The sequence below is a fragment of the Pinus tabuliformis genome, chromosome 4_1 (assembly GCF_031772625.1).
Source record: "Pinus tabuliformis cultivar Carrire ecotype Pingquan chromosome 4_1, CPIR1, whole genome shotgun sequence".
In the NCBI taxonomy this organism is placed as follows: domain Eukaryota; kingdom Viridiplantae; phylum Streptophyta; class Pinopsida; order Pinales; family Pinaceae; genus Pinus; species Pinus tabuliformis.
The window spans coordinates 826,577,692-826,588,718 of record NC_142303.1 but is presented as its reverse complement, the minus strand read 5'-3'; positions in this window follow the sequence as shown (position 1 = coordinate 826,588,718).

The window sequence follows — 11,027 nt, the reverse complement described above, 5'->3', positions numbered from 1 at the left end:
GTTTGCTAGAGTTTTTCAACAAGGTCACTAGATCCCAATGCAACATAGATACTTCAGATTTGTTGAAAAGTAAAACCCCCACATAGCATCAAATAGATCATTAATGACTACCTAGAGAACTTAGACTAAATTAGTCATGGAAGTAAAAACTACAACCAAATTAATCATGAAAGTAAAAACTACAATTGAAAAAAAACATACATTTGGTAATATACTAGAATTCATCCTTGCCCAATCCAAAGTTGATGAATAATCTGTCAAATCTTTAATGAAACTCATGAAAAATAATAAGCATGTTATCGATATAAGAGTGCATGAACTTGCTTAATGTATATTTGTTAATTGGAGATGATGAATATCCAAAGTTGATGAATAATATGTTAAATATTTGATGAAACTCATGAAAGATAATAAACATGTTTATCCATATACGAGTGCATCAACTTGCTTAATGTGTAGTTGTTAATTGGAGATGATGAATATGTATATATATTTATTTATGTATTTACTAGGGATTATTGTAATTTCAAGAAATAAATATACATGGCGAGTAAATAAGTTATTTTTTTTTGGCTTGCCCTAACTACGCTAGAACCTATGGCCCTCATTCCCATGTTCAATGCGCTGACCATAGATCATTCACTCCAAAAAACCCCGATTCACTCCATAAAACCTCAATTTTGAATAGGAAAAAATGCGGAAGGAGGGGAATTGGGAGGATAACCCGAAAAATACATAGTGGAAACGAAAAAGGTTATGCGCTGGGACCTATGGATCTCACTCCCATGTTCGATGCACTGATCATAGATCTTTCGCTCCAAAAAACCCCGATTCGCTCCAGAAAACCCCGATTTCGAATAGGAAAAAAGGCGGAAGGAGGGGAATTGGGAGGATAACCAGAAAAAAACGTGGTGGGAACAAAAAAGGGCCAGCATTGGAACCTATGGATCTCGCTCCCATCTTCAATATGCTGACCATAGATCATTCGCTCTGGGAAAACCCCGATTTGGAATAGGAAAAAAGGTGGAAGGAGGGGACTTGGGAGGATAACCAGAAATAGAAAAAGATGTGGTGGGAACGAAAAAGGGCCAACAATACCAGATCATCCGTAGATTGAAGCTATTGGTGGCAGGAGAGAAGGAAAGTGCACGGGTCAGGGAGGTAGTGGGACAAATCTGCGTGGCTTAGAAAGACGCAGCACAGAGGTTAGTTGATCCATATGAACTTATCCTCACCAACTTTGACATTATCTACGTTTTTTATACACATTATGTGAACAATTGATGGAATCCACTAAACTTTCTGTGCATAGAGTTATTTTTCAGTATTGTTAATGAATGGATTATTATAAGCCCTAACTTTTTATTGCTAGGTTAGCATTATTTTATCCTAGGGAAGAGGAATTGCAGACATTCTGTTAGCTATCCACTTCTAGCAGAAGAAATTTGTGATTATCTGAGACAGTTATTGTATCCTTTAACATTGGAAAATACCTTGGAACCTTTTTCCTCCCATTAGACATAGTTACCGGTTGGTTCTTTAGGGTTCTTAATTGAACTAAGGGTGGAGGATCCAAAACTTTATCCAAGAAAAGATAAGGATGGTTGCAAGGAGATCCGACATGGAGAAGCTTAGCTTCATTAATGAGTATCCAACTAATTTTTCAAGTCAACCCACTCACAAGTAGATCCAACATTGGGCATGCCCAAACTAATTTAGCAAGTCAAGTGTTTACCGTTTCCAAGCTTGGAAAAGAAATGGGTGAAGAGGAGCCCTATAAAACTATACAACCAGTTAAGCTAGAGGTTAATTTCCTCTAAGTGCAAAAAAATTCAAATCTACTAATTGCTCAAAAGGAGATGAAAGGATTTGCAATTGCCAAACTAGTGATAAAGATGCCTCAATAAATAAATGATGCCTTTAAGAAAAGGAACAAGAGCAACTTACTCAAATAAGCAAATGGATTTGGAATTGCAATAGAGCAAGATACAAACTATAAGAAAATGGAATGCTCAAAATAAATTAAAATAGTTCACAAGACTCATCTAAGTATTTTGCATGTGAAGTTTAGAGCATATGAACTACAATGCATGAAATGAAAGCAAAAAAGAGAATGAAAATGAAAGTAATTAGTGTTCATTTAATCTACTTAGTGTTAAGTGACGAAAACAAACCACTCAATAAATCACATGGAGACCTTCCACAAATAAGGAAGAGTGGGATGCCAAGGGGAAAAGGTCACCAAGCTCCCAAGAACAAGTGACTCTATATTATATTGGTTCCCTCTTATGAAATGAGGGATGGAAAGGAAGTTGTTTTTGGAGGAAGTTTACAAATGATCCCTCAAAAGGAGAGATACCTCCTTCCAATAGTTAGAAGTGATTAAAAAATCAAACTAGATGTTAATTGGAAATAGTTACAAAATTTGGTTTGATATTTCACTCAATGATAAGATCAAAACCCAAAAAAACTTAGAACTCCCTTTATGGATGAGAAGACAAGTCTAAATGAGTTACAAAATAGGGAATCCATGAAGAATCCTTGGAATGTAGAACCACTCTGGAAGGTACAATGAAAGGGTCTAATAGTTAAAGAGTTTTCTTGTCCTTGTTGGCCAAATCCACAAATGTTCTTTCCCTTTCAAAAGCTGCCCCAGCATCATCTCAAAATGAAGTTTTAGGTCTTTTAGTACAACTACCAGATATCAATCCAAAAAAGGGCAAATCTGGCCACTCAAATGCAACGAAAATCAGCTTTCTTAGGTAGAGGAAATCAGCCAAGAAGCAAGTTCCTTGCTGCCCAATATCTGTCCAAAAGAGGAGAGACAAATCAGCTTCAGGAGACACTTGATACATGCAAAAAAATTTAGCAAAAGCCAATGTGAAAGAGGCCAAGCTAGCCACTTCTAGTAGAAGAAATTTGTGATTATCTGAGACAATTATTATATCATTTAACATTGGAAAATACCTTGGAACCTTTTGCCTCCCATTAGACATAGTTGCCAGTTGGTTCTTAATTGAACTGAGGGTGGAGGATCCAAAACTTTATCCAAGAAAAGATAAGGATGGTTGCAAGGAGATCCAACATGGAGAAGCTTAGCTTCATTAATGAGTATCTAACTAATTTTTCAAGTCAACCCACTCGCAAGTAGATCCAACATTGGGCATGCCCAAACTAATTTAGCAAGTCAAGTGTTTACCATTTCCAAGCTTGGAAAAGAAATGGGTGAAGAGGAGCCCTATAAAACTATACAACCAGTTAAGCTAGAGGTTAATTTCCTCTAAGTGCAAAAAAAATCAAATCTACTAATTGCTCAAAAGGAGATGAAAGGATTTGCAATTGCCAAACTAGTGATAAAGATGCCTCAATAAATAAATGATGCCTTTAAGAAAAGGAACAAGAGCAACTTACAAAAATAAGCAAATGGATTTGGAATTGCAATAGAGCAAGATACAAACTATAAGAAAATGGAATGCTCAAAATAAATTAAAATAGTTCACAAGACTCATCTAAGTATTTTGCATGTGAAGTTTAGAGCATATGAACTACAATGCATGAAATGAAAGCAAAAAAGAGAATTAAAATGAAAGTAATTAGTGCTCATTTAATCTACCTGGTGTTAAGTGACAAAAACAAACCACTCAATCAATCACATGGAGACCTTCCACAAATGAGGAAGAGTGGGATGCCAAGGGGAAAAGGTCACCAAGCTGCCAAGAACAAGTGCCTTTGTATTATATTGGTTCCCTCTTATGAAATGAGGGATGGAAAGGAAGTTGTTTTTGGAGGAAGTTTACAAATGATCCCTCAAAAGGGAGAGATACCTCTTGCCAATAGTTAGAAGTGATTAAAAAATCAAACTAGAAGTTAATTGGAAATAGTTACAAAATTTGGTTTGATATTTCACTCAATGATAAGATCAAAAACCAACAAAACTTAGAACTCCCTTTATGGATGAGAAGACAAGTCTAAATGAGTTACAAAATAGGGAATCCATGAAGAATCCTTGGAATGTAGAACCACTCTGGAAGGTACAATGAAAGGGTCTAATAGTTAAAGAGTTTGCTTGTCCTTGTTGTCCAAATCCACAAATGTTCTTTCCCTTTCAAAAGCTGCCCCAAAATCATCTCAAAATGAAGTTTTAGGTCTTCTAGTACAACTGCCAGATATCAATCCAAAAAAAGGAAAATCTGGCCACTCAAATGCAACGAAAATCAGCTTTCTTAGGTATAGGAAATCTGCCAAGAAGCAAGTTCCTTGCTGCCCATTATCAGTCCAAAAGAGGAGAGACAAATCAGCTTTAGGAGACACTTGATACCTGCAAAAAAGTTTAGAAAATGCCAATGTGAAAGAGGCCAAGCTTACTTGGGCATCCACTAGATTAGTGATCAAACTCAATTATAAAAAACTAACAAATTAACTATACTAAAACTTGAATAAAACTCTACCCTATGGCCGCCAAGAAATGCTGGGTTAAACCAAATCTTATTGGCTAATTTGTGGCCTTTAGTTCAGCCACTAAATAGCCTTCAAATAGCTTAAATTTTCAATGAATCCATAAATAAGGTAACCAACAAAAAAAATTTAGAATTTTGAGGGAAGAATTTTTTAGATTCAATGTCCTCCTTTTGGATGTCTTTGGCTGCCCCTAATGATGGCAAGATCATGCCTTCATTAGCTCTTGAAGGTTGGTTAATATGACCAACAATTTCCCCAAACCTTGAATCTTTCAAAATTAACATGTGCTTCACTTAAGATACTTGCATCCAACAATGAATAAACTCAAGGAATAGATTTGCAAAAGAGAAAAAAATAACTTGTGTTATTCACAAACACACAATGAAATCTATTCAAATTTCCACAACTATTAGAAGATAGTCAAATACTTGTCTACCTCTTCCTAGGCTTCAAATTTCCACAACTATTAGAAGATAGTCAAATACTTGTCTACCTCTTCCTAGGCAATACTACCCCTATTTGGACCTTGCTCGACCAAAATAAATGCAACAAAACCAATTCAAGAAAACACAAATATACCTTGCATCAAGAAAAGATCACCAACATCATGCCAAGATAAAACCTTCAAAGACTTTTCTTTATTATCATGTGCAATAATAAAATCACAGCATATACCCAAGCATTAGCTTCCCAACCATGAGAGAATGAGAGGTCTGTGGGTTTATTTATGCATATTTGGGAGAAAATCCCAATGAATAAGTGATCCAACAAGTGGCATAGCGGTGGAAATCCTAATGAGGGTTGAATTCTCCATGTGGCACAAGGGCTTCCCAAGTGTGAAGTCAAACTGTTGTAGCATCTCCTCTGCTGGCAGCATATTCTTCTTGAGATATGTGCATTGCTGTAGATGCTATCCACATATGAGATGAGTGTAGAGAATGGGAGACAAACTCCCTCAAAACCTGTGCTTAACTGCTGTGAATAATCCTCCAATAAATGACATATGTACAGGCCTGTGCGTGGAGGACCTTGGCTGGCCTACGTGGGCTGTAATAGATGGCCACTAGCTATGTGTTAACACATGGCTGGATGGGGGGAGTTAACTCCCATTTTTACTGCCCTTTGACTGCCAGCACTCAACTTGATGGACTCGACCCTCTTTCTAACTGAAGATGGACCACATTTGGTGGGATTTGGTCACCCCAAACTGTTGTAGCAAGCACAAATTCGCCCCTCCACTTGGCACTAAGATTTGGCCCTCTTATGTGGCTGTCCAAGTCATCATTAACTTAGTCTTTGAATTCACTTTGTTTTTCCACATCATTTCCACTTGGTGAAATATTTCTTTTGTCCCCCATTTATTAATTTTTTCAATTTTTGTCACCACTTTATACCACTAAAATAGGAAAAATGGATTTTGGGGGGCGAGAAATCATCTTTTGACCCTCAAAGTGGACACTAGAAGAATGTTGGGGTGGAGAGCATATTTTTTAAGTACTTATAAGCCCCCGGGCCCCAACATCTTTTAGGCTCATTTATTTAAAAATATTTGAACAATTTAATTAACAGTCCCATTCTGTGGGAATTTTTAATAAATTAAAAAATACTATCAAAACCTAATCAAATTTCATGACACTTTAGATATGTCCTAGTATGGTAATATACATCGACTCTAGGCATTAGGACAGACCCAGGGCTCAATCATGAAAACCGCCACTCCAGCTTTGGAGGTAGGTGATTGAAAAAACTCAGTTAATTATTCATTGTTGAAAAGCAAGAATAATTAGCTAGGTGAAAAAACACTCTAGAGTGTACTCACTCGACGATCAAGTCCCAAGTTGTCTAGGCCTTTTATAAAAGGTCATCATACTAGTGACATTTAATACAATTCCCCACAGGGTTGCGAAATTTGAGGGAGAAGAATAGAGAGGAGAGAGAAATGGTCAACAGGTGCCTGTTGACTCCTGGTCTTCTGAAAAAAAAATGATGAGTGCCTTGTACATTGGGCCATGGGGTCTTCAGGTTCTGCCTGGTGCAACCTAGCAGATAACACTCTTCAAGGTTTATCTTATCACCACAAGGGAGGCTTCCCTGAACAAGACTCTTGTTATATATCTCGATGGCGATAACCATAAAAGGAAGTAAAGTTTCTATGTGTATCTTATACTGCCTATAAAGGCAACACTTGGCTCTGTCAATTGCTGCAAATTACTCAACAAGACATCTGCCAAGTGATTTTCTTACATCATCTCTTCATACATTCAACAATATATCTCATAGGAAAACTATTTGGAAACCTAAGTGACAAAACCAAGACTTTCTTATGTTGTAATTCCAAGTGATAAGGTACAATCTATTCAGATGTGAAATGCATGTAATAACTTTACAAACAACCAATCTAAGTTTCAGCTTGAAAGAACAACATTTCAAAACCAACACTTGAACGCATTCATGCATTTATTTTCTTGAATCTGAAAGAGTGATCATTGAAATTATCTACAGATTATAACTGTTATGAAAAGACCCTGATCCTAGTGGGTTGAAGCATGAAACAAAGAATTAATTCTAAGTGACTATTCTTTAAATATTTTACAATCAGTGAATGACTAAAGGTTGACGAAGACCATTAATGATAATAGTCACACTTCATCTGAATTAAAGAAAAAGTATTGCAGGTCTTTCAAGTATTTCCAGACATAGTATGGAATTGCCACTTTTGGTTCTGAATGAGAAAAATAAACAGTATGTCAAATATTGCTATGAAAACCCAGATTTACATTTTCTTTGTTGAGGTTGGCATAAACTATGAAGAATAACTTATGCACACCATTTTATCAACCATTTAGAATGCAGTTCTACTCATCTTTTCATGCCCAAGATAATAAGACATCTCAGTGCTAAAACTCACATAACATGGTTGTAATGCACATAAGAACAGTTGGAATATATTGCCAAGCATTACAAACTGTTTATTTCTCACAAACACACACGTGAAACTTTCATTCAAGCAAATCAATACAAACTACTACACAAGCATGAGTTTGTTTTCAAACACTTTGGAAACAAACTTTGCACAGCAGTAATATATATGTTACAACAACCCAAAGAAATGTTGTGTATGTGTTGTTTTAAATGTGCAGCAAGAGAGGCATCCTCCCAAAAAACTTGTGATTCAATATATCTGTTGATGTCAAGCAACCCAACATGTTTGCACCTCAGAAATACAAACCACTACCCCTTTTTTAATGGATATGGCAAGCTGGAAATTGTCCTTGGTAGCAGAAAGCCCTTTGAATATCCAAATTGAACCAAGCTTCACTGCCTCTTAAACTTAGAGGGAATTTTCCTTGGCAGTAGGAAGCCCTTTAAATATCCACATTGAACCAAGCCTCACAGCTTGTTAAACATAGAGTGGAAATTACATATTTATGGCTAAAAAATAAAAGTATACTAGTGCCTTATTCTAGCTTGGCATCCTAAACAAAGGCATTTTTAAGTGTCTTGGATCATTTGAAGCAAGCCCACAATTAAATCTTGAAGGCAGTAACAATGCCTAGGACTGTGAGAACAAGAAGAAGGCTTTGAAGCAGCCTCCAGTGATCATGAAAGACAAAGGTATGTATTCCTTAAGTTGGGGAAGAGTCAACCGAAAAATGAGAGGATAGGTTGCTTTGGTGACAGTGGTGACTATTCTAGTAGTTCTTGCTTGGGTTGCACCTTGTGTATTAGAGATTTTTTCATTAAATTGAAAGAAAACTATTATTAGCTCCTATTGGTCATTGATCCCTCAGTAATTCATCAAGAAGCTACAAAACAAAAGGCTACAAAGGTAGTCCACAATACTATTGAAAATAATGAAAGTACCCCTCCTGTTACCAATCATCAGGCTATAACCACCACTTCCATTAGTGCTGGAATAAAGAGGGCTCATAGCAATAAGAAGAGGAAGGAATGTCTGGTTAAAGTTGATTCTTCGAGCAATTTCTTATTGACATTTAAGGATCAGTTTATAAAATTGCTTATTGAGTTAGTTTAATTTGACATAACAGGTTGGCTAGCTAAATAATAGGTTGGCTAGCAAAATAACAGGTTGGCTAGCTAAATGCAAAAGTTCACAATAGATAGCAGAGGGAGCTGAAGATGTAGTGTTTATAACAAATTGATATCTCTTATATGTTTTTGCAATTTGGATGAGTTTTACCTTGAATTCAAATGAATAAAACAATACTATCCAATCTACTTTTCATAGAAGCTAATTGGCAGTTGTATGACCAGAGTTACAATAACCACTTTTGGACTCTTCTTGTGACAAGGAAGCCATAGAATTGTTATGAAGTGGAGTTTACCTAGAGTTATTTGGTTAAAAGAGAAAAACTATGAATAGGAACAATCCTACTAAAAGAACTATCTCACAATCTTTGCGACTGATTTTACTGACAAATTCAATTCATGCCTCATTTTTTTCCATAATTTTTCATCCGTATGCCTGAGCCAAAGTATAAAACCTGCCATTTCCAGAAGTTGCTTCAAAGACTGAATCAATATAGACATCGGTTGAAATTATACCTCCCCTTAAACGTGTAAAATAAATGATTTCAAAAGATTTAATCACTTCTCTATTCCAAAGGTTTAACCTATTGATATTAATTGCTCATGGGATTATGACCTTATTCATAATGCCTAAGATGACCATTGAACCCCCATGGCACTTGATGCTTGAGTTCTAAGCAAATTGTAGACCAATGCCTAAAGCCAACCTTTTTGCCATGTTTTTGGAGTTGATTCAATCTTCCAAGCGAATTTAGTTATCAGTCATCCTCCTTGGTATATAATGAAACTCTTCCACCCTTATCCACATGTTACCTCTGGCTTCCCCAAGATAGGTTTCTTCACCTTACTAAGTATTCAATTATCTGTCCAAATCTTAGTGATTTGGTTAGGTGTGCAAAATGCTTTAGGGTTCTAATACCATTTGGCCTTCCTCATTGAGAACTAGATACCCAATCTAAACTGGGCATTGGTATAACTTTTTAAATAGGACACATAAAAGATGTCATGTATTATAAGCTATGAAACTTATGAAACTCCAAATCTACTCAATTCTACATTTTGTATCCAAATATGAAACTTATTGTAAGGAGGCCATCTAACTTATGAAACTCTTCACTTACAATAATTAAAATACTTTATATATTTATTGAAGTCATGAAGATACCTGTTTGACCTCTTGAAACGTTTTATCCTCCACATATCTAATAGTATAGAATTAGTGAAACTAGCCTTCAGAGATGACATGACAATATATTGTAAAACAAAAGAACAATACAACAGATCTACAATGCCTCTCCACATAAGAAATTTAAAACTAACATGCTACTTAAATTGAACTTGGACCATAATGCAAACTACGATGAGAAATATCTACCTTCATATTTGGCAAATTACTAATCTACTGAAGTGTGGTGTTATGTTTTCTATGTTTCCAGAAGATCAATATGTGTTCATTGTTGTATTTGAGAATCTAGATAAGCCATACAGAAACTTGTTGAAGGCCAATTATTTGGTCCCAATTCTTTTCTAGAATCATTTCAGTCAGTGCCAAGGATAAGAAACAAACAGAAACAAAATGATACTCTAGGGCTTTTACTTTTACTCATGCAACCCTAGTTTGCTTCAAGAGTTGTTCATGCCTCATTTGGAGATGTTGAAATTGAAGTTTAACTGAAGGTTTTTATAGGAGGTAAGCCCCTGCGAGAGAGAGATTCTGAAGCAAAGACATGCTTTTATTACTATCATCCAAATCATAGCGAGAAATTGCAGAATTAGGAAAATCAATCAAGTTTCAGAAGTTTTATATATTTGGATACAATAAGGCTCAATAAGTTAGGCCTCTCCTTGGTTGTTATTTACTCCTACCTCCTAATTCTTCCCCTCTACCCCTGTAGAAGACGTCAGGTCTTGACAATACAAACTTATTTTATAATATTGCATTGGGAAAAAAAGACATCGAATCATAGTACTGATTACCAGCTCAATGAAGGTGTTGAAGTGGCCAACCTTCTATTTATAGAAACATGTTTGGATTTAATAAGAAGAGAAAATTTGCAAATGAAGGATCATGCTTGCCAATTACTATCAACTGTTAATGGCAGTTTGGATTGTAAATGTCTTTTAGTCTTCTTTCCCAACAAAGTTCTAGATATTTAATTCCTTTCTTAATTTGAGCAAATGTTTAACTTTGTTCTGTGCAGGAATGAATGTTGACAAAAGTAAATAAACTCTGTAGCAAGGGGAGGGAGAGTATCCTTCAAATGCAATTGCTGGTAGATGTTTAGGAACTTCTGCAAGTGCACCAGGGCAATCAATTTCTGTGGAAAGTGGAAGTGGTGTATCAAGAGGTAGTGATGCAGCAATTGCAACACCTTCCAGAAACAATCATATGGCAAGGGTACAACGTTTAGATATTCATCAGCAAGACCTAGATTCTTCAGATACTGCAGGGTGAGTCTCATTCATTACTCTATGTTGCTAGCTTCTTGTGGTTGTGTATTTGTCATGTTTGAGATAGA